Source organism: Halichoerus grypus, chromosome 1, assembly GCF_964656455.1.
Source record: "Halichoerus grypus chromosome 1, mHalGry1.hap1.1, whole genome shotgun sequence".
Taxonomy (NCBI): Eukaryota; Metazoa; Chordata; class Mammalia; order Carnivora; family Phocidae; genus Halichoerus; species Halichoerus grypus.
In genome coordinates this window covers 97,498,456-97,520,584 of record NC_135712.1, presented here as the reverse complement: position 1 = coordinate 97,520,584, position 22,129 = coordinate 97,498,456, and the positions used below count along the sequence as shown (strand labels likewise).

Here is a 22,129-nt window from a genome sequence, read left to right as displayed (position 1 = left end):
AATACCCAGGAGTGCAATTGCTGGGTCCTAGGGTAGCTCTAGTTTTAACTTTTTGAGGAAGCTCCACACTGTTTTCCAAAGTGGCTGTACCAACTTGCATTCCCACCAACAGTGTAACAGGGTTCCCCTTTCTCCACAACCTCTCCAACATTTGTTGTTTCTTTCCCTGTCCATTTTTGCCATTCTAACTGGTGTAAGGTGGTATCTCAGTGTGGTTTTGATTTGGATTTCCCTGATGGCTAATGATGATGAACATTTTTTCATGTGTCTGTTAGCCATTTGTATGTCTTCTTCAGAGAAGTGTCTGTTCATCTCTTCTGCCCACTTTTTGACTTGATTATTTGTTTTTTGGGTGTTGAGTTTGAGAAGTTCTTTATAGATTTTTGGAAACCAGCCCTTTATCTGTAGTGTCATTTGCAAATATCTTCTCCCATTCTGTGGGTTGCCTCTTTGTTTTGTTGACTGTTTCCTTTGCTGGGCAGAAGCTTTTTATCTTGATGAGTCCCAAAAGTACATTTTTGCTTTTGTTTCACTAGCTTTTGGAGATGTATCTTGAAAGAAGTTGCTGTGGCCGATGTCAAAGAGGTTACTGCCTATGTTCTCCTCTAGGACTTGGATGGATTCCTGTCTCACATTGAGGTCTTTCATCCACTTTGAGTTTATCTTTGTGAATGGTGTTAGAGAATGGTCGAGTTTCATTCTTCTGCATGTGGCTGTCCAATTTTCCCAGCACCATTTATTGAAAAGACTGTCTTTTTTCCATTGCATGTTTTTTCCTGCTTTGTCAAACAGTATTTGACCATAGAGTTAAGGGTCCATATCTGGGTTCTCTATTCTGTTCCATGGGTCTATATGTCTGTTTTTGTGCCAGTACCATGCTGTCTTGGAGATCACAGCTTTGTAATATAGCTTGAAATCGGGCAACGTGATGCCCCCAGCTTTGTTTTTCTTTTTCAACATGTCCTTGGCGATTCGGGGTCTTTTCTGATTCCATACAAATTTTAGGATTGTTTCTTCCAGCACTTTGAAAAATGTCATTGGAGGGGCGCCTGGGTGGCTCAGATGGTTAAGCATCTGCCTTCGGCTCGGGTCATGATCCCAGGGTCCTGGGATCGAGCCCCACGTCCGGCTCCTGGCTCAGTGGGGAGCCTGCTTCTTTCTCTGCCTCTCCCCCTGCTCGTGCTCTCTCTCTCTCTCTCTGTATCCCTGTGTCTCAAGTGAATAAATAAAAAATCTTATAAAAAAAAAAATGTCTTTGGAATTTTGATCGGGATGGCATTGAAGGTATAGATGGCTCTGGGTAGCATAGACATTTTAACAATGTTTATTCTTCCGATCCATGAGCAGGGAATATTTTTCCATCTTTTTGTGTCTTCTTCAATTTCTTTCATGAGTGTTCCTTAGTTCCTAGAGTATAGATCCTTTACCTCTTTGGTTAGGTTTATTCCGAGGTATCTTATGGTTTTTGGTGCTATTAAATGGAATCGTTTCTTTAATTTCTCTTTCTACAGTTGCGTTGTTAGTGTATAAGAAAGCAACTGATTTCTGTGCATTGATTTTGTATCCTGCCACATTACTGAATTGCTGTATGAGTTCTAGTAATTTGGGGGTGGAGTCTTTTGGGTTTTCCACATAAAAGTAGCATGTCGTCTGCGAAAAGAGAGAGTTTGACTTCTTCTTTGCCAATTTGAATACCTTTTATTTCTTTTTGTTGTCTGATTGCTGTTGCTAGGACTTCTAGTACTATGTTGAACAACAGTGGTGAGAGTGGGCACCCTTGACGTGTTCCTGATCTTAAGGGAAAGGCTCTCAGCTTTTCCCCATTGAGGATGATATTCGCTGTGGGTTTTTCGTAGATGGATTTTATGAGCTTGAGGAATGTTCCCTCTATCCCTATACTCTGGAGAGTTTTAATCAGGAAAGGATGTTATATTTTGTCAAATGCTTTTTCTGCATCAATTGAGAGGGTCATATGGTTCTTCTCCCTCCTCTTATTAATGTGTTCTATCACATTGATTGATTTGCGAATGTTGAACCACCCTTGCATCCCGGGGATAAATCCCACTTGGTCGTGGTGGATGATCCTTTTAATGTACTGTTGGATCCTATTAGCTAGGATTTTGTTGAGGATTTTGGAATCCATATTCATCAGGGATATCGGTCTGAAATTCTCCTTTTTGATGGGGTCTTTGCCTGGTTTGGGGATTAAGGTAATGCTGGCCTCATAGAATGAGTTTGGAAGTTTTCCTTCTGTTTCTATTTTTGGAACAGCTTCAGTAGAATAGGTATTATTTCTTCTTTGAATGTTTGGTAGAATTCCCCAGGGAATCCATCAGGCCCTGGACTCTTGTTTTTTGGGCAGTTTTTGATCACTGCTTCAATCTCGTTACTGGTTATTGGCCTATTCAGGTTGCCAATTTCTTCCTGTTTCAGTCTTGGCAGCTTATAGGTTTCCAGGAAGGCCTCCATTTCATCCAAATTGCTCAGTTTATTGGCATATAGTTGTTGATAATAATTTGTAATACTTGTTTCTATTTCCTTGGTGTTAGTCGTGATCTCTCCCCTTTTGTTCATAATTTTATTAATTTGGGTCCTTTCTCTCTTCTTTTGGATAAGTCTGGCCAGTGGTTTATCAATCTTATTAATTCTTTCAAAGAACCAACTTCTAGTTTCATTGATCTGATCTACTGTGTCTCTGGTTTCTAATTCATTGATTTCTGCTCTAATTTTAATTATTTCTCTTCTAATGCATGGCTTAGGCGTTGTTTGTTGTTTTTTCTCTAGTTCTTTAAGGTGTAGAGTTAGTTGGTGAATTCGGGATTTTTCTATTTTTGTGAGTGAGGCTTGGATGGCTATGTATTTCCCCCTTAGGACTGCCTTTGCAGTATCCCATAGGTTTTGGACCGATGTGTTTTCATTCTCACTGATTTCTATGAATTGTTTAAGTTCTTCTTTGATTTCTTGGTTGACCCAAACATTCTTGAGCAGAGTGGTCTTTAGCTTCCAAGTGTTTGCATTTCTGCCAAATTTTTTCTTGTGATTGAGTTCCAGTTTTAGAGCATTGTGGTCTGAGAATATGAAGGGAATAATCTCAATCTTTTGGTATCAGTTAAGACCTGATTTGTAACCCAGTATATGGTCTATTCTGGAGAAAGTTCCATGTGCGCTTGAGAACAGTGAGTATTCTGTTGTTTTAGGGTGGAATGTTCTGTAAATATCTATGAGGTCCATCTGGTCCAATGTATCATTCAAAGCTCTTGTTTCCTTGTTGATTTTCTGCTTAGATGATCTGTCTTTTGCTGAGAGTGGAGTATTGAGGTCTCCTACAATTAAGGTATTGTTATCAATATGGCTCTTTATTTTGGTTAACAGTTGGCTTATGTAGATGGCTGCTCCCATGTTGGGGGCATAGATATTTACAATTGTTAGATCTTCTTGTTAGATAGACCCTTTAAGAATGATATAGTGTCCTTCTGTGTCTCTAATTACAGACATTAGTTTAAAATCTAATTTGTCTGATATAAGAATTGCTACCCCAGCTTTCTTTTGAGGTCTGCTGGCATGGAAGTTAGATCTCCATCCCTTCACTTTCAGTCTGGATGTATCTTTAGGTTCAGAATGAGTCTCTTGTAGACAGCGTATGGATGGGTCCTGTCTTTTTACCCAATCTGCAACCCTGTGCCGTTTTATGGGAGCATTTAGGCCATTCACGTTGAGAGTGATTATTGAAAGATATGAATTAATTGTCATCATGTTGCCTGTGAAGACGTTGTTTTTATAGATTGTTCCTGTAAATTTCTGTTGTAGATCACTCTTGGGGTCTTTCTCCTTTTATAGAACCCCCCTTAATATTTCTTGCAGGTCCAGCTTAGTGGTCACATAGTCTTTCAACTTCTGCCTGTCGTGGAAGCTCTGCATCTCTCCATCCATTCTAAATGAAAGCCTTGCCGGATAAAGTATTCTTGGCTGCATGTTCTTCTCATTTAGTACCCTGAATATGTCTTGCCAGGCCTTTCTGGCTTGCCAGGTCTCTGTGGATAGTTCTGACGTTATTCTGATGTTCCTCCCTCTGTACGTAAGGAATCTCTTCCCCTAACTGCCCTTAAGATGGTTTCCTTGGTTCTAAGATTTGCAAGTTTTACTATTACATGCCGGGGTGTTGGCCTGTTTTCCTTGATCTTGGGAGGGGTCCTCTCTGCCTCTAGGACTCGAATGTTTGTTTCATTCCCCAGATTAGCGAAGTTCTCAGCTACGATTTGCTCAAATACATCTTCTAGCCCTCTCTCTCTCTCCACTCCCTCCAGGATTCCAATTATTCTGACATTGGAACGCCTCATGGTGTCACTTATTTCTCTGATTCTATTTTCATGGATTCTGAGTTGTTTTTCCCTGGCCTCCTCTTTTCCCTTTTTATCTATTATACTGTCTTCCAGATCGCTTATTCTCTCTTCTGTCTCAGTTACCCTAGCTGTTAGATTATCTAGATTGGATTGGATCTCATTGATAGCATTTTTAAGTTCTGCCAATTCACCTTTTATTTCTGCCCTTAGAGACTCTATGTTGCCATTAATTGATTTCTCCATTCTAGCCATTGTCTTCACAATTGCTAGCCTGAATTCCATCTCTGACATCTTGGTTATATCTGCATCTATTTGTAAATCTGCAGCATAAGTCATAGTCTCTGAGTCTTTTCTGTTTTGGGCGCTCCTCCTCCTAATCATTCTGTTGATGGGTGTTTGAGGGAATGTATAGAGTCCAAATTATTGGCCAGAACCCAAGCAAGATGCACCTGTTTTCTTGGGACCTTAGGGTTGTTGGCCTCTATGTTTTCCCAGCCTATCTTCTGGGTGAGGGGCCTGCCACACTGTTACTCAGGCAACCCTGTTCGGGGGGAGTTGCCCTGCTCCCCTGTGGCAGGGCATGGGCTCAGCGGGAATCAGTCTTCGGGGCTTTTGTTCTCTGGCACCTTTCCCTGGCGGCTTTCCGCATCTCTTCCGCGAGTCAGGCAGAAGAGACCGTTTCCAACCCTCTGCCTCAGAGCAGAGAGACCGCAGTCTATTCTTCAGTGAGCCCTCCAGGCCACACTGTCTCCGTTTCTGTCCGTGCTGCTATAAACTGCAGCGTCCTGGGTTGTGCATCCCTCCACAGCGCTCCCAGTCCTGCCTCCAGGTCGGGGCATGTCTCTGCCCTTTGTGCTTCTAAAACCACCAGCCGCTCCCAGTTCGCGCGTGCATGACTCCGCCGCTCGGGGTTTCCTCCCCGGGGGTTGCAGTTCACTGTTGCGACCCCGGCGCACTGGGTTTCCGTCTTGGAGGCTGCAGTTCACGTGCGTACGACCGTTGCTCCGGGTTTCTGTCCGGGTGGCTGCGGTTCACGTGCGCGCGAACCCGCCGGTCTGGTTTTCCACCCGGGGGGCTGCCCTAAAGTCCTTTCCCGATGCTACCAGTCTGCGAGTCTGTGCCCGTCCACAGCGCACGAGGCTGTCACCTACCGGCGGTGTAGGATCCCCACGTCCAGGCACCCTCCCGCTACCGTTTATCCTCCGATATCTGCCCGCAGAATCACGGCTCTCTGCTTTGTACCTCAAAACCAACTGCCTGCGATATTCTGTTTGTAGAGATCCAGATCTTCTTACAACTCAGGCTGGTTTCGTGGGTGCTCAGAGTGGTCTGGTAGATATCCAGCTCAATTCCAGGGACCAGTTGAAATAGGGTCCCCTACTCCTCCGCCATCTTTCCCGCCTCCTCATTTTTTTTTTTTTTATTGCTATGTTAATCACTACACATTACATCATTAGTTTTTGATGTAGTGTTCCATGATTCATTGTGCATAACACCCAGTGCTCCATGCAGAACATGCCCTCTTTAATACCCATCACCAGGCTAACCCATCCTCCCAGCCCACTCCCCTCTAGAACCCTCAGTTTGTTTTTCAGAGTCCATCGTCTCTCATGGTTCATCTCCCCCTCCGATTTCCCCCCCTTCATTCTTCTCCTCTTGCTCTCTTCTTCTTTTTTTTTTTTTCTTAATATATATTGCATTATTTGTTTCAGAGGTACAGATCTGTGATTCAACAGTCTTGCACAATTCACAGCACTCACCATAGCACATGCCCTCCCCAGTGTATATCACCCAGCCACCCCATCCCGCCCACCCCACCCCCCACTCCAGCAACCCTCAGTTTGTTTCCTGAGATTTAGAATTCCTCATATCAGTGAGGTCATATGATACATGTCTTTCTCTGATTGACTTCTTTTGCTCAGCATACCACCCTCCAGTTCCATCCACGTCGTTGCAAATGGCAAGATCTCATTCCTTTTGATGGCTGCATAATATTCCATTGTATATATATACCACTTCTTCTTTATCCATTCATCTGTTGATGGACATCTTGGCTCTTTCCACAGTTTGGCTATTGTGAACATTGTTCTTATAAACATCAGGGTACACATACCCCTTCAGATCCCTACATTTGTATCTTTGGGGTAAATACCCAGTAGTGCAATTGCTGGATCGTATGGTAGCTCTATTTTCAACTTTTTGAGGAACCTCCATACTGTTTTCCAGAGTGGCTGCACCAGCTTGCATTCCCACCAACAGTGGAGGAGGGTTCCCCTTTCTCTGCATCCCCACCAACATCTGTCATTTCCTGACTTGTTAATTTTAGCCATTCTGACTGGTGTGAGGTGGTATCTCACTGAAGTTTTGATTTGGATTTCCCTGATGCTGAGCGATGTTGAGCACTTTTTCATGTGTCTGTTGGCCATTTGGATGTCTTCTTTGGAAAAAATGTCTGTTCATGTCTTCTGCCCATTTTTTGATTGGATTCTTTGTTCTTTGGGTGTTGAGTTTGATAAGTTCTTTATAGATTTTGGATACTAGGCCTTTATCTGATATGTCCTTTGCAAATATCTTCTCCCATTCTGTCGGTTGTCTTTTGGTTTTGTTGACTGTTTCTTTTGCTGTGCAAAAGCTTTTTATCTTGATGAAGTCCCAATAGTTCATTTTTGCCCTTGCTTCCCTTGCCTTTGGTGATGTTTCTGGGAAGAAGTTGTTGCAGCTGAGGTCAAAGAGGTTGCTGCCTGTGTTCTCCTTTAGGATTTTGATGGACTCCTGCCTCACATTGAGGTCTTTCAACCATTTGGAGTCTATTTTTGTGTGTGGTGTCAGGAAATGGTCCAGTTTCATTCTTCTGCATGTGGCTGTCCAATTTTCCCAACACCATTTGTTGAAGAGACTGTCTTTTTTCCATTGGACATTCTTTCCTGCTTTGTCAAAGATTAATTGACCATAGAGTTGAGGGTCCATTTCTGGGCTTTCTATTCTGTTCCATTGATCGATGTGTCTGTTTTTGTGCAAGTACCATATTGTCTTGATGATGACAGCTTTGTAATAGAGCTGGAAGTCCGGAATTGTGATGCCGCCAGCTTTGCTTTTCTTTTTCAACATTCCTCTGGCTCTTCAGGGTCTTTTCTGGTTCCGTAGAAATTTTAGGATTATTTGTTCCATTTCTTTGAAAAAAGTGGATGGTATTTTGATGGGGATTGCATTGAATGTGTAGATTGCTCTAGGTAGCATTGACATCTTCACAATATTTGTTCTTCCAATCCATGAGCATGGAACGTTTTTCCATTTCTTTGTGTCTTCCTCAATTTCTTTCATGAGTATTTTATAGTTTTCTGAGTACAGATCCTTTGCCTCTTTGGTTAGATTTATTCCTAGGTATCTTATGGTTTTGGGTGCAATTGTAAATGGGATCGACTCCTTAATTTCTCTTTCTTCTGTCTTGTTGTTGGTGTATAGGAATGCCACTGACTTCTGTGCATTGATTTTATATCCTGCCACTTTACTGAATTCCTGTATGAATTCTAGCAGTTTGGGGTGGAGTCTTTTGGGTTTTCCACATAAAGTATCATATCATCTGCAAACAGTGAGAGTTTGACTTCTTTGCCGATTTGGATGCATTTTATTTCTTTTTGTTGTCTGATTCCTGTGGCTAGGGCTTCTAGTACTATGTTGAATAACAGTGGTGATAGTGGACATCCCTGCCGCGTTCCTGACCTTAGGGGGAAGCTCTCAATTTTTCCCCATTGAGAATGATATTTGCTGTAGGTTTTTCATAGATGGCTTTTATGATATTGAGGTATGTACCCTATATCCCTATACTCTGAAGAGTTTTGATCAAGAAAAGATGCTGTACTTTGTCAAATGCTTTTTCTGCATCTATTGAGAGGATCATATGATTCTTGTTCTTTCTTTTGTTAATGTATTGTATCACGTTGATTGATTAGCAGATGCTGAACCAACCTTGCAGCCCAGGGATAAATCCCACTTGGTCGAGGTGAATAATCCTTTTAATGTACTGTTGGATCCTATTGGCTAGTATTTTGGTGAAAATTTTTGCATCCATGTTCATCAAGGATATTGGTCTGTAATTCTCCTTTTTGATGGGGTCTTTGTCTGGTTTTGGGATCAAGGTAATGGTGGCCTCATAAAACGAGTTTGGAACTTTTCCTTCCATTTCTATTTTTTGGACCAGTTTCAGAAGAATAGGTATTAATTCTTCTTTAAATGTTTGGTAGAATTCCCCTGGGAAGCCATCTGGCCCTGGGCTTTTGTGTTTTGGGAGATTTTTGATGACTGCTTCTATTTCCTTAGTGGTTATAGGTCTGTTCAGGTTTTCTATTTCTTCCTGGTTCAGTTTTGGTAGTTGATACATCTCTAGGAATGCATCCATTTCTTCCAGGTTATCTAATTTGCTGGCATAGAGTTGCTCATAATATGTTCTTATAATTGTTTGTATTTCTTTGGTGTTGGTTGTGATCTCTCCTCTTTCATTCATGATTTTATTATTTGGGTCATTTCTCTTTTCTTTTTGATAAGTCTGGCCAGGGGTTTATCAATCTTGTTAATTCTTTCAAAGAACCAGCTCCTAGTTTCGTTGATCTGTTCTACTGTTCTTTTGGTTTCTATTTCATTGATTTCTGCTCTGATCTTTATTATTTCTCTTCTCCTGCTGGGTTTAGGCTTTATTTGCTGTTCTTTCTCCAGCTCCTTTAGGTGTAGGGTTAGGTTGTGTACTTGAGACCTTTCTTGTTTCTTGAGAAAGGCTTGTATTGCTATATACTTGCCTCTTAGGACTGCTTTTGCTGCATCCCAAAGATTTTGAACAGTTGTGTTTTCATTTTCATTGGTTTCCATGAATTTTTAAAATTCTTCTTTAATTTCCTGGTTGACCCATTCATTCTTTAGTAGGATGCTCTTTAGCCTCCATGTATTTGAGTTCTTTCCGACTTTCCTCTTGTGATTGAGTTGTAGTTTCAAAGCATTGTGGTCTGAAAATAGACAGGGAATGATCCCAATCTTTTGGTACTGGTTGAGACCTGATTTGTGACCTAGGATGTGATTGATTCTGAAGAATGTTCCATGGGCACTAGAGAAGAATGTGTATTCTGTTGCTTTGGGATGGGATGTTCTGAATATGTCTGTGAAGTCCATTTGGTCCAGTGTGTCATTTAAAGTCTATTTCCTTGTTGATCTTTTGCTTAGATGATCTGTCCATTTCAGTAAGGGAGGTGTTAAAGTCCCCCACTATTATTGTATTGTTGTCAATGTGTTTCTTTGCTTTTGTTATTAATTGCCTTATATAATTGGCTGCTCCCGTGTTAGGGGCATAGATATTTACAATTGTTAGATCTTCTTGTTGGATAGACCCTTTAAGTAAGATATAGTGTCCTTCCTCATCTCTTATTACAGTCTTTGGTTTAAAATCTAACTTGTCTGATATAAGGATTGCCACCCCAGCTTTCTTTTGGTGTCCATTAGCATGGTAAATGGTTTTCCACCCCTCACTTTCAATCTGGGGGTGTCTTTGGGTCTAAAATGAGTCTCTTGCAGACAGCATATTGATGGGTCTTGTTTTTTAATCCAATCTGATTGCCTGTGTCTTTTGATTGGGGCATTTAGCCCATTTACATTCAGGGTAACTACTGAAAGATGGGAATTTAGTGCCACTGTATTGCCTGTAAGGTGACTGTTACTGTATATTGTCTGTGTTCCTTTCTGGTCTATGTTGCTTTTAGGCTCTCTCTTTGCTTAGATGACCCCTTTCAATATTTCTTGTAGGACTGGTTTCGTGTTTGCAAATTCCTTTAGTTTTTGTTTGTCCTGGAATCTTTTTCTCTCTCCTTCTATTTTCAATGACAGCCTAGCTGGATAGAGTATTCTTGGCTGCATATTTTTCTCACTTAGTGCTCTGAATATATCATGCCAGTCCTTTCTGGCCTGCCAGGTCTCTGTGGATAGGTCTGTTGCCAATCTAATGTTTCTACCATTGTAGGTTACATATCTCTTCTCCCGTGCTGCTTTCAGGATTTTCTCTTTGTCTCTGAGACTCATAGTTTTACTATTAGATGTCGGGGTGTTGACCTATTTTTATTGATTTTGAGGGGGGTTCTCTGTGCTTCCTGGATTTTGATGTCTGTTTCCTTCCCCAAATTAGGGAAGTTCTCTGCTATAATTTGCTCCAATATACCTTCTGCCCCTCTCTCTCTTTCTTCTTCTTCTGGGATCCCAATTATTCTAATGTTGTTTCGTCTTATGGTATCGCTTATCTCTCGAATTCTGCCCGCGTGCTCCAGTAGTTGTTTATCTCTCTTTTTCTCAGCTTCTTTATTTTCCATCATTTGGTCTTCTATCTCACTGATTCTTTCTTCTGCCTCATTTATCCTAGCAGTTAGTGCCCCCATTTTTGATTGGACCTCATTAATAGCCTTTTTGATTTCGACTTGGTTAGATTTTAGTTCTTTTATTTCTCCGGAAAGCGTCTCTCTAATAACTTCCATGCTTTTTTCAAGCCCAGCTAGTATCTTTAAAGTGATGATTCTGAACTCTAGATCCAACATCGTAGTAATGTCTGTATTGAGTAGGTCCCTGGCAGTCTGTACTACCTCTTGTTCTTTTTGTTGAGGTGATTTTTTCCATCTTGTCATTTTGTCCAGAGGAGAATAGATGAATGAGAGAACAAAATGCTAACAGGGTAAAAACGTCCCCAGAAAATATACTCCAAACAAATCAGAAAAGACCTGAAGCTGGGGGAAAAGAAAGGGAAAGAATGAAAAAAGAAAAAAAAAAAAAAGAAAAAGAAAAAGAAAATGATAAAAACAAACAAAAACAGAACAAAACAAAACAAAAAACAGAATCTGATCAAATATGATCAGCCTGGTCCATAGATGAGTGCCACACACTAGATTTTTGGTGTATTTTGTTCTGTTAGAAGAAAGTGCCTCCCAAAATTTTAAAGAAAGAAAATCTTATACATATACAAAACTAAGGGTTGTTATGATGAAGGGATGGAATATGACTGTAAAGATGAAAATTATAAAAAATTTTATAAAAGGAATTGATAAGAAGTCATTTGAAAAAAGAAAGAAGAGGATTTAAAAAAAAAGAAAAAAAGGGAGAGAATGTGATCAGTCAGGAGAGTAGAACAAAACCATACACTAGAGATTTAAGGTATATTTTGATCTGTTAGAAGAAACTGTATCTCAAAATTTTAAAGAGAGAACAGCTTATATATATATGCCAAAAATAAGGGTAATTACTCTGAAGGGATAGAATATGACTCTAAAAATGAAAAATAAAAATGTTTTTTAAAAAAGAGATTGATAAGATGTTGGTTGAAAAAGGGAAAAAGAAAAATTCAAAAAAAAAAAAAAAGATAGTTAAAAAAAAATTAACTTTGAAAGGCTAAAGAATCATGGTAAAAAAGCCATGGATTCTATGTGCATTATTCCCCTAGCACTGGAGTTCTGCCGTTCTCATTGATCGGTAAACTTGGTCTTGGTGGGCTGTTCTCCCTGATCTTCTGGGGGAGGGGCCTGTTGCCGTGGTTCCCAAATGTCTTTGCCGGAGGAGGAATTGCCCCGCCCTTGTCCTGTCTGGGCTAAGTAATCTGCTCAGGTTAGCTCTCAGGAGCTTTTGTTCCAAGCTTTCCGTAGAGCTTTGGAGGCCGACAGTGAAAATGGCGGCCTCCCAATCTCCGCCCCAGAGGAGCCAAGAACTCAGGGCCCCAGTCCTCAGTGAGCCCCCAGAGAAAAGCAGTCAATCACTCCCATCTCCCTGGTCTCCAGCCGCACTCCTTGCTCACCCGGCCTGTGACTGAGCATTTCTATCTCTGGCACCTGACTCGGTGTGGAGTCTCCAAACCCAGCAGATCCCTGTGGTGCGCTCCCATGCGGCTTCTCCTGGGGGAGGAAGGGGAATCTCCCTGGATCTGCCGCTTGTGGGGTCCCCACTGGAGGAGCAGTGGCCCGACTGTGCTGCAGATCATGGTTTATGGCAACCCCGTGCTGAGAGCCCACTCCTTGGCTCTGTCTCTGCAGCTGGCTTCCCTGCTCCAATACCTGGGAGCTCTGCCGCACTCAGGCACCCCTCGTCTTTCTGTGTCCCCGAGGGTTCTGAGACCACACTGTCCCAGCGAGGGTTCCACCCCTCGCTTAGCCACTGGAGCGACGTCCCTCAGCGGAGCAGACTGCTAAAAGTTCCGATTTTTGCTCCACGGCTCTATCACTTGCCAGTAGCGGCCAATGGAGGCCCCCTCCCCTGCCGTCTATCTTCCTGAATATCACCTCGGATTCACTTCTCCGCATGTCCTACCTTCCAGAAAGTGGTCGCTTTTCTGTTCAGAGAGTTGTTGCTATTCTTTTCTTTGATCTCCTCTTGAGTTTGTAGGTGTTCAGAATGGTTTGATTCCTATCCAGCTGAATTCCTGAGACCAGACGAAATCCAGGTCTCCTACTCCTCTGCCATCTTGCTCCGCCCCCCATTCATTTTTTATAAAAATAAGAAACTTTTATACTTACGGATATTTAATGCTACAGTGATTGACCCTGGTGCTCTTTGTTGGACCATTTATCAGATGATCCAACATGATAGCCTTAGGCAGTTAAACAGGATAGACTGAAGTGAGCATTCCACAATAAAAGGAGCTTAATTTACTTTTGCTTTTTGTGAATTTTCTCCAGTAAATAGGCTTATATAGATTTTATAATCTTAAATAGTAAAAGAATTCTGAGTAATGAGATGGATCAAGACCCTAATAGTTATCTGAATGCATAGATGTGTGCTGACAATTTTAGATGTTTAGATGTTTGATGATAAAAAGTATCAAAAAAAATTTTTTTTCTAATTTACAAATAAGCTGCCAATTTACAAATGAAATTGTTTAAAATCTGCTAATCTCGGGGCGCCTGGGTGGCTCAGTCATTAAGCTTCTGCCTTCAGCTCAGGTCATGATCCCAGGGTCCTGGGATCGAGCCCTACATCGGGCTCCCTCCTCGGCAGAGAGCCTGCTTCTCCCTCTCCCACTCCCCCTGCTTGTGTTCCCTCTCTCGCTGTGTCTCTGTCTGTCAAATAAATAAATAAAATCTTTTAAAAAAAAAGAAAATAAAATCTGCTAATCTTTATATCACGGAAAGTAGCTTTTGTTGTATAATAAGTAGAGAATATTTTCCGAAAAATGATCACAATCTGCCCTTTCAATGTAAAAGGAAAATTTAACGAGTGCAAAAGTTAGTGATTTTTGTCTTTTATGCATTTTTTAATTTAAAGTGTGGACACTTTTCTATCACCATGAAATTTATTGGAAAAAGATGTAAGCTTGTTACCTATACAAAACAAAACAAAACTGACATATATTTAAATTTAAAGCAAACAAACTTTGCCATTCAGGATTTCCAACTTGTTTAAAAATCATGCAAAAGAAAACTTGAGGTAGGTTTTAGGAAAATAGTTCTTAACAATATTAAATAAAGAACAACTGATTGAATCATGGCGGATGGAAAGCCAAATTTCCAAAGATATTTGTATGGCTGTTGGTTGATATTTAAAAATTGGTAGCATGTCTCTTCAAAGTTTTCACTTTTTCAGAAGCTCTAAAACAGATTTTGTTTATTTTCAGAGTTTAAAAAATAGTTACTTAGAAATTCCTAAAAGAATGTCAGGGAGAAATTGAGAAAAATTAATACCTTTATCTAGCTTAGATATATAGTTTCTGCTTATATTCTAATTCATTGTAGTCATAATGTAAGAATCTTCTTAAATTTATATTTTGTTTGAAATATGTATATGTTAGATATCACTTTGGTGCTATCAGACTCATCATTTATTACTATTTCTGTTACTTTTGTACAGGCATACCTCAGAGGTACTGCAGGTTCAGTTCCAGACCACTGCAATAAAGCAAATATTGCAATAAAACAAGCGAAATGATTTTTTTGGTTTCCCAGTGCATATAAAAGGTACATTTATACTCTCCTGTAGTCTGTTGAGTGTGCAATAGCATTATATCTAAAAGCTTTACATATTTTATTTAAAAAATACTTCATTGCTAAAAAAATGCTAATCATCATCTGAGCTTTCAGCCAGTCATAATCACTGATTACAGATCACCATAAAAATATAATAATAGTGAAAAAGTTTGAAATATTCTAAGAATTACCAAAATGTGACACAGAGACACAAAGTGAGCAAATGCTATTGGAAAAATGGCACCAATAAACTTGTTCTGCCACAGGGTTGTCACAAACCTTCAATTTAAGAGGAAAGAAGAAAGAAAGAAAGAAAGAAAGAAAGAAAGAAAGAAAGAAAGAAAGAAAGAAAGAAAGAAAAAGAAAGAAAGAAAGAAAGAAAAAAAAGAGAAAGGGAGGGTACCTATGATGCACAATAAATCAAAGTTCAATAAAAAGAGGTATGCCTATATTTATAAACTACACTGTTATAAAATTGTATATTATTTTATAAATCCTCCAGTATGCATAGTGCCAGGCTAATATATGGAATAAATTAACATTAAATTATCTAGCGTCTGGCTGAGATCCATGTGCAAAGTAATTAAATAGAACTGCATCCCTTTCCTCCTCCAACAGTTCTGAGATGTGGGCATAAATTAGACATATACAAGATATTAGGAAAAGAATTAGAATGAAAACAAGAGCTATTTATATTGCTCCAATATTCTCAATTCTCAATTTTGGATGTACTATTATTCCTTGTAAACTCTTCTGGGGGTCTCTATACTGCTGAATTAAGCTGTAGCTATGTTTGTTTGTAGGGAGTGAAAAAAAAGTTGATAATTCAAATAGGATTGTATCACTGCACCTGACAGAATGTCTATGTTTAAGAAGAGGATTTTAGCCAAGGACTTTCTTCTAAAACTGGGCAGATATTTGTCTCATCATAGTAGATGTCCTATTATAGTCTTTATCTCCCTATTATAAAACACTGACACACTTTTTAGCTTGGCAACTCCTCACCTATTTGTATTTAGTTTCAGTAATTGTGCTCATCTCTACTTGTAAAGCAAATCTCATTTGATTGCTAGACCAAATCAGCCTATTTGTGTACAGAACCCCAAGGGACTAGGATTTAATCCGTTGAGTATTTAAAGTTCTTGTGAGTCAGGAGCACAGCTAAAGTAAATTGATGATCAGAGGCACCAATTCCTAAAATTATGGGTAGAGCTGACAGACTCTTTGTTCTACTGAAAGCTTGTAGACACATTGTTTTTCTTCAGTAATCTCCAAGAGGGACTGAAAGTGAACACAACTAAAAATGCCAGTAGAAGCATTTTAACCATTGGCAAGAGTGCATTATTGGTGTCTTATTAATTCTTTAAAATCCTAAATTTAAACGAACAGTGATCAGCTGCAATTTCTACTCACTTTGCTTATTTTGAAGTAAGAAGAGCATGAATTGTCTCTATGGCTATCTTCACTGCGTAGTCTTATTTCTGTGCTTTTGATTTTTCTTTCTCAGATTCTCTAGCTGTTATCTGAAAGAGGGGGAAAAAAAGAGGAAAGATACTTGCTAATCTTTAGTTTTAATTCCAGTTTTTGTATTATACTTGGATTTTTTTTAAGTCTGTATTCATATTTACTTAATCTTCTTCCTCTTGAATTGGTAAGGAATCAGGACTGGTGATGACCCAACAGAAAGAATATGGTAGAGAGTTGACATTTACTATACATGTGAAAGGGAAAGTAAACACTGGCTACAAAATCCAATAGAGCCAAGCAAGAAAAGGGAGTTAAGAGGCAAAATCAGGCTTTTAGGAGATTTATGGGTGATTAGGGTTCAAGTAGATGAAAAAAGGTAATTTGGTAATTCCAACAGCTTTGAGGTAAGTGCGTGTAGATTCTTTATATGCCATGTCCACAATCAGTGGGTTTGCCAAAATGAGACCAGTTCAGGGGCATTTGTTGTTTATTTTTAACTGGCTTTTATAATACTCTTGAGAATTTTTTAAAAACCTCAGGCTGGAGGTCAAAGATGGTTGCTTTTGTTTTTATTTTTTTTAAATGATATGCAATCATTAATATATGTTAATAAATAACAGGCTGTTACTATTTCAACTATTTCCCAGAAGTATGTACAGGTGTTTACTGACAATGCTACCTCTTTTTCACAGGTAAGTGAATCACAGTAGCTTAGTGCAATTCCAGATCCTCTTCTATTCTCTGCAGATGGATTTGCTGTGTCATTGTTAGGTAGATATGAAGATGGCCTCTTATCATTCACATTTTAAAGATCTGTGGGCTTTTCCTTTTACCTCCTGGTAACTAATGTTTCAGGGAAGTGCTAACTGTGATCTCTTAATGCTACAGGGGCTGCATCCTCCTCTTGCCATAATGCCTAAATTCAGTATGTGTATGGTCCCCACTTTGAATTCCTGGATCCAAGTCCTAGTCCTGAATCTCCTGATCTAGATCTTTCTAGGTCTTCTCATTTGGATAGTAATTAGATTTTTTTCAGCTTTATACCAGTTTAACTTTAGGACTGTCAGCTGCTTTCCCGGGCATCTCAGCTTGTCTGATTTCATATTGTATTAATCAGGACTATGGCAATGACAAATGGCCAAATTCCAAAATAAATTAGCATAAGCAAAATTAAAGGGGAAACAGTGGTTTCTCATATTGTTGTTAGCATGAAATAGCCTAATGTATTTTAAATACTTAAAAGAGTACTGGATATAAACAAAGAGATATCACCATTATCAAAAATGAAACTCTGTGTATTGACACATTGTCTTCATTGTTCTCACTAAGCATATATTATGCGTCTGTCGTGGGCTTTCAGGACTTCACAGGAAAAAAGGAGAGAGAAGAAGCAAGCTTTTCTAGTTTTGTGAGACTTGCAAGCTAATGATGAAAGTTAAACATTTGCACAGTCACACAGAAAACACAAGATTAATTATAAAGTCATATTGTATAAAATATATTGCATGAGGTCAAAATATAAAGTATTAAGAAATACGAATTTACTCTTATCTTAAATTTACACCTTCTCTTAGAGCATAATAATTTAAAGCAAAAAAAAAATGTTTCTAAAAATGTTAAAATTCCATTGTTTTATAAAATGCAAGATATTTTTATCACTATTAAAATGTAGCCTAAACATTCCATTTCAAAAGAAGAAACTTAAGATCAATAAAATTGAGTTGTCAACAGTACTAAATCAGTACCAGGCTGAAGACCAAAATCTAATTTGACTAACTCCCAAATAGTATTCCTTCAGCTAAAATTTTGCAGAAATGCAGGAACTAAAGAGTTAGTAGAGGGAATATGAGCTAAGTGGGAGAAATGTGGAGTTTTGTCTCAGATAATTAGAGAGACGTGATTAGGATGAAGGAACAATGTATGATTTTACCTATGATGGCTCTTACCTTAATTTTAAACTTAAAAATACATGAATCAAAAATGGTGTTGCTAATTTCTTGGGCTGGATTTTCTTCCACTGTATTCACAAAACCGTAATTTGTTTTCACTGAACTTGTAAATAGTAGATCTTTACTTATATCCTCTACCTTCCCTCAGGAGGTTATAGATAGAGTCCACTGTCAGATGAAAGTCTAATTCCTTCAACTGTACTCTGAACCTCTGGCTAGCTTTTCTTTTCAAAGACGTTGTAACCACCTTTTTTTTTTTCTTTGCATCATCAATGTCTCTCTAGCATCAGCATACAAATATATTCTGTCTTTTAAAAAGACTTCCCTTGAACTTATGTGTCTTTCCAATTTCTGTTGTATTTTGTCGCTTCCCTCAAGGCAAACTTTCTCAAACATGTCATCTATAGTCATTATTCTCACTTTCTCTCACTATTCCTCTTTTTTTATGTTTCCCTAGTCTAATTTCCACCCCTTTACCTCCTCTGGCATTGTTCATGCCAAGGTTATCAGTGAAGTGACCTCTAACAGTTGCCACATCCAGGGCTCACTCTTCTAGGCCCTATTTACTAGATGTCTTAATGAAATAGATTATTGCTGACCTTACTTGATATACATTACTTATTGTGGCAGATTATATTTTCCAAAAATGACTGCATTAATATTTCTCATATGCTGTTCCATCTCTCCGGCATTGAGAGATGTAATCTGTATTTCCTCACTTCCATCAAGAAATAGGGTCGATGTTTCCTCTCCTTGAACTTCAAAGGAACTTTGAAAGAATATTGACCAATCAGATGTGGTGAATTAAATGTGGTAGGGCTTTCAAGGCTACATAATAAAAGGTGATGTGGCTTTCACTTTGCTCTCTCTATTGTGACATACACACTGGGACCCCTGAGCTGATATGTAAGAAGTCCAGCTACTCTGAGGCCATTCTGGAGTGATTACATGAAGTTACATCAAATGATAGAGAAGGATGATCTGGGAAGTCCAGCTGTTCCAGCTCCCCACTGTATACAAAATAAAATAAAATTAGTAGCCTAAGTTTGGGAGTGTTTTCATTACACAGCCATAGTAATCGAAACACTTATTTTGACTTCTATGATAAGAAGGTAGTTTGGATTTCCCCACCTTCACTAGTTACTCTTTCTAATTCTCTTTCATTGGCTCTCATTTCTGTGACCAGCATTCTATTTAGAGCATTTTAGGCTCCTGGGATGCCCATTCTTTTCTATATACACTATCTAAATTACTTTATTTCATCATAGTCCTTGGCATTTATATGTGGATGACCTCTTCTTCCCCACCACATTGCATTTCTATCTCTGATGCCTCCTCTGGATCCTCTAAATTCTAAGTAAATATACGAAATGGTCTACTTAACATCAACACTGGGTTATTTAATAAGAATTCAAACTTAACACATACAAAGCTGAACCCTTGATCTTTTCTCCCTGTAAAACAGAACATAAAACTTGTTCATTCCCTAGTCTTCCCTATCTCAGTAAATACAATTACAATTTATACAATTTTTCAAGCACAAAATTCAAAAGTAAATTTTGATTCCTCTCTTTCTCTTAATTACTGCACTAATCTATTTCCACTGATTATACCTCTATGATGTATCTCCAAACTTTTCTTCATTTCCATTTCTTCCTAGTACAAGCTGCCATCATACCTTTTCTAAACTATGGAAGCAACCTCTTTAATAGTCTCCCTTTGTCCAGTGTTACCACACAATAGTCTATCTTCATGATAATAGCCAGAGTAATCTTTTTCAACCAAAATCAGATCACATTAGTAATGTGGCTCAAAGCCAATCAATGTCTTCTCATATGGGTAAATTTTATTTTCTAAAGATGGCTTCCACATTTTGCTCTACTTTTTATTATTTTTTTTTACAGAGAGAGAGTGCATGATTGGGGGTGGGGGGAGCAGAGGGAGAGAGAGAATCCTAAGCAGGCTCTACGCCCAGCACAGAGCCTGATGTGGGGCTCGATTTCATGATTCTGAGATCATGACCTGAGCCAAAGTCAGGAGCTGATGCTTAACTGACTGAGCCACCTAGGCGGCTCATTTGCTCTTCTAATGTGACTTGATATTTCTGCCACTTAAAGGTGAGAGTCTATGTCCCCTCCCTTTAAATCTGTATGGCCCTGTGATTCCAGTGGAAGTGACGGTATAGGTGAAAAAGTCAGATAAAACCATGTCTGGTTCTCTTTGGACACTTGCTTTTGAACCCAGTCCTCATGCCTGAATAAGCCCAAGCAGCCTATGGAGAGGCCCATATGGAGAGGAACTGAGGCCCCCCAGTGTACGCTAAGTGTCTAACCAATTGCCAGTTACTAATTTGCCAGCTATTGTGAGTGAGTCACCTTGATATCTAGAACAGAGATGGACTGTCCTGCTGAGATTACAGAATTATGAGCAAAGGAAATTATTATTGTTTTAAGTCACTAAGTTTTGGGATAGATTTTTTTTGTCTTTTAATACTATAATAGAAAATTAACACAGATTTTGATACCTAAAAGTGGGATGCTGCTGTAAAAACTCTAAACCATGTAGCACTGGGTTTGGGATGGGCCATATGAGGAAAAAAGAACCCTTGGCAAAATGTTAGAAAAAGCCTAAAGAATATTGAGGAATTTGTCTCTGATAGCTCAGAGGAAAGTAAGATTAGAAGATGTTTATCATAATGGAAATTCTGGCAACAGTATTACCTGAAGTAACATGGAAGATAGGCAATGTTCCAATGAGCTCAATGATCAAGCTAAAGGAATTTTCAGACAGACTATTCAAAGTGTCATCTGGATTTTATTCATTGTCTGTGATATAATGTGAGAAGAGAGGAATGAACTAAAAATGAACTCTTAAATATAAAGAATCCAGAACTTTCTTAGTTACAAAATAAATCTTGTTTCTCTTCTCAAATCTCTCTTGGTGGCAAATGACGCACATATTAAGGACTCACTTAAGGGAGAAGATCAAATGTACTATAAAATCCATTACTAAGATCTCAGACAGATCTGAGGTAGTTCCTCATAGAGTCTTTCCAATAGACAAAAGCCCTTCCAAGGATCATAGTAGTGTAATTCACAGTCCTGTCCATTTTACAGTGAGGCTTATAAGAGTCTTAAGGATGTTATTCCACAGCAGTGTCATGGTGAGTTCAAGGGAGAGAAAAGCTTATCTGGAAAAGACTGATGGTTAATTTATGGTTATAGTATTTTGTCTGATGGAGTGAATTATAAATCAATACACAGCACACCAAAATTGTTAAAGGAATTGTATCAGCTTGTAATAAAAGGAAAAGAAACAGTACAACTTAAGAAGGGCCTTGAACCCTCAAACCTTTAGAAACAGGAAATAAGCTTAAGAAGGCTTAGGAAAAAAGAAGATAGATTCAGAGTGAAGGACCAAGAGCTCACTGAATTGAGCCAAGAGCCATGAAGACTAACTTCCAGAGAGTAGGACTATACTCTAATCAAGGAACTGGCCACACATGCCTGGCTGTATCTATAATTGATATAGACCAGTGACTACTGTGTTCCTTCCATTTCCCTGCCATTTTCTGCTATTGTAGTTAGCCAGTGACTGTCCTACCATATTATTTTGAGTATTTGGAAACCTAGAAAAATTATCTCTTTAGGTCAAATGTATCACATGTCATCACATCATAAGAAAGAGTACTTGAAGAGCTGTATTTGAAGAACTGCACACAAAGAATATCACTTATACCTAGATCTGATTTAGATGTAAGAATCTTGACTTTGAGCTGATATAATTATGGAATGAGACTTTTCAGTCATGGGAAAGGAAATGAATATATTTTGCTGTAGAAGGGATATAAATTATTATAGCCTGAAGACAAACTGTGGCAGACTATATATTTTTCAAAGATGGCTGTAACAAGAACTGCTCTCTCACTTTTTCTTCTTACAATATGACTTTGATACTCTTCCTATCAAGAACTATGGCTTTCTCTTGAATCTGGGCAAGATTGTGATAATGAACACTATATGACTTTTGAGAAGAGGTCATAAAGTACGATACATCTTTCTAGATCCCTGAAATGTTTGCTCCTAGAAACTAGCCACTATTGCATAGTCCTAAGAGAACTGAGAAGGCCAGGTGAAGAAGAACTGAGGACCCTAGCCTACAGTCCTGACTGTGCTCCTATCTGATAGTCAGTACCAACTCAGCAGTCATGTGAGTAAGCCATCTTGACTCTTTCAGCCCCCTCCATCCCCTCCCCGCCCACCACCCCACTGAATCACTTGCAGCTAATGCTGATGCTGAATGGAAGACTGCAGATTTGTGAGCAAAATATGTTAGTGTTTTGGTTTAAGTCACTAAGTTTTAGAGGGTTTTGTTATACAGAATAGACAACTGATACATAATATAG

General features: G+C 39.0%; 1 long non-coding RNA gene across 6 annotated transcripts in view; it reads left to right on the top strand.

The window, feature by feature from the left end:
• Positions 1–22,129, top strand: part of LOC118520346 (uncharacterized) — a 593,589-nt gene that overhangs the window by 266,176 nt on the left and 305,284 nt on the right. The window lies entirely within an intron of this gene.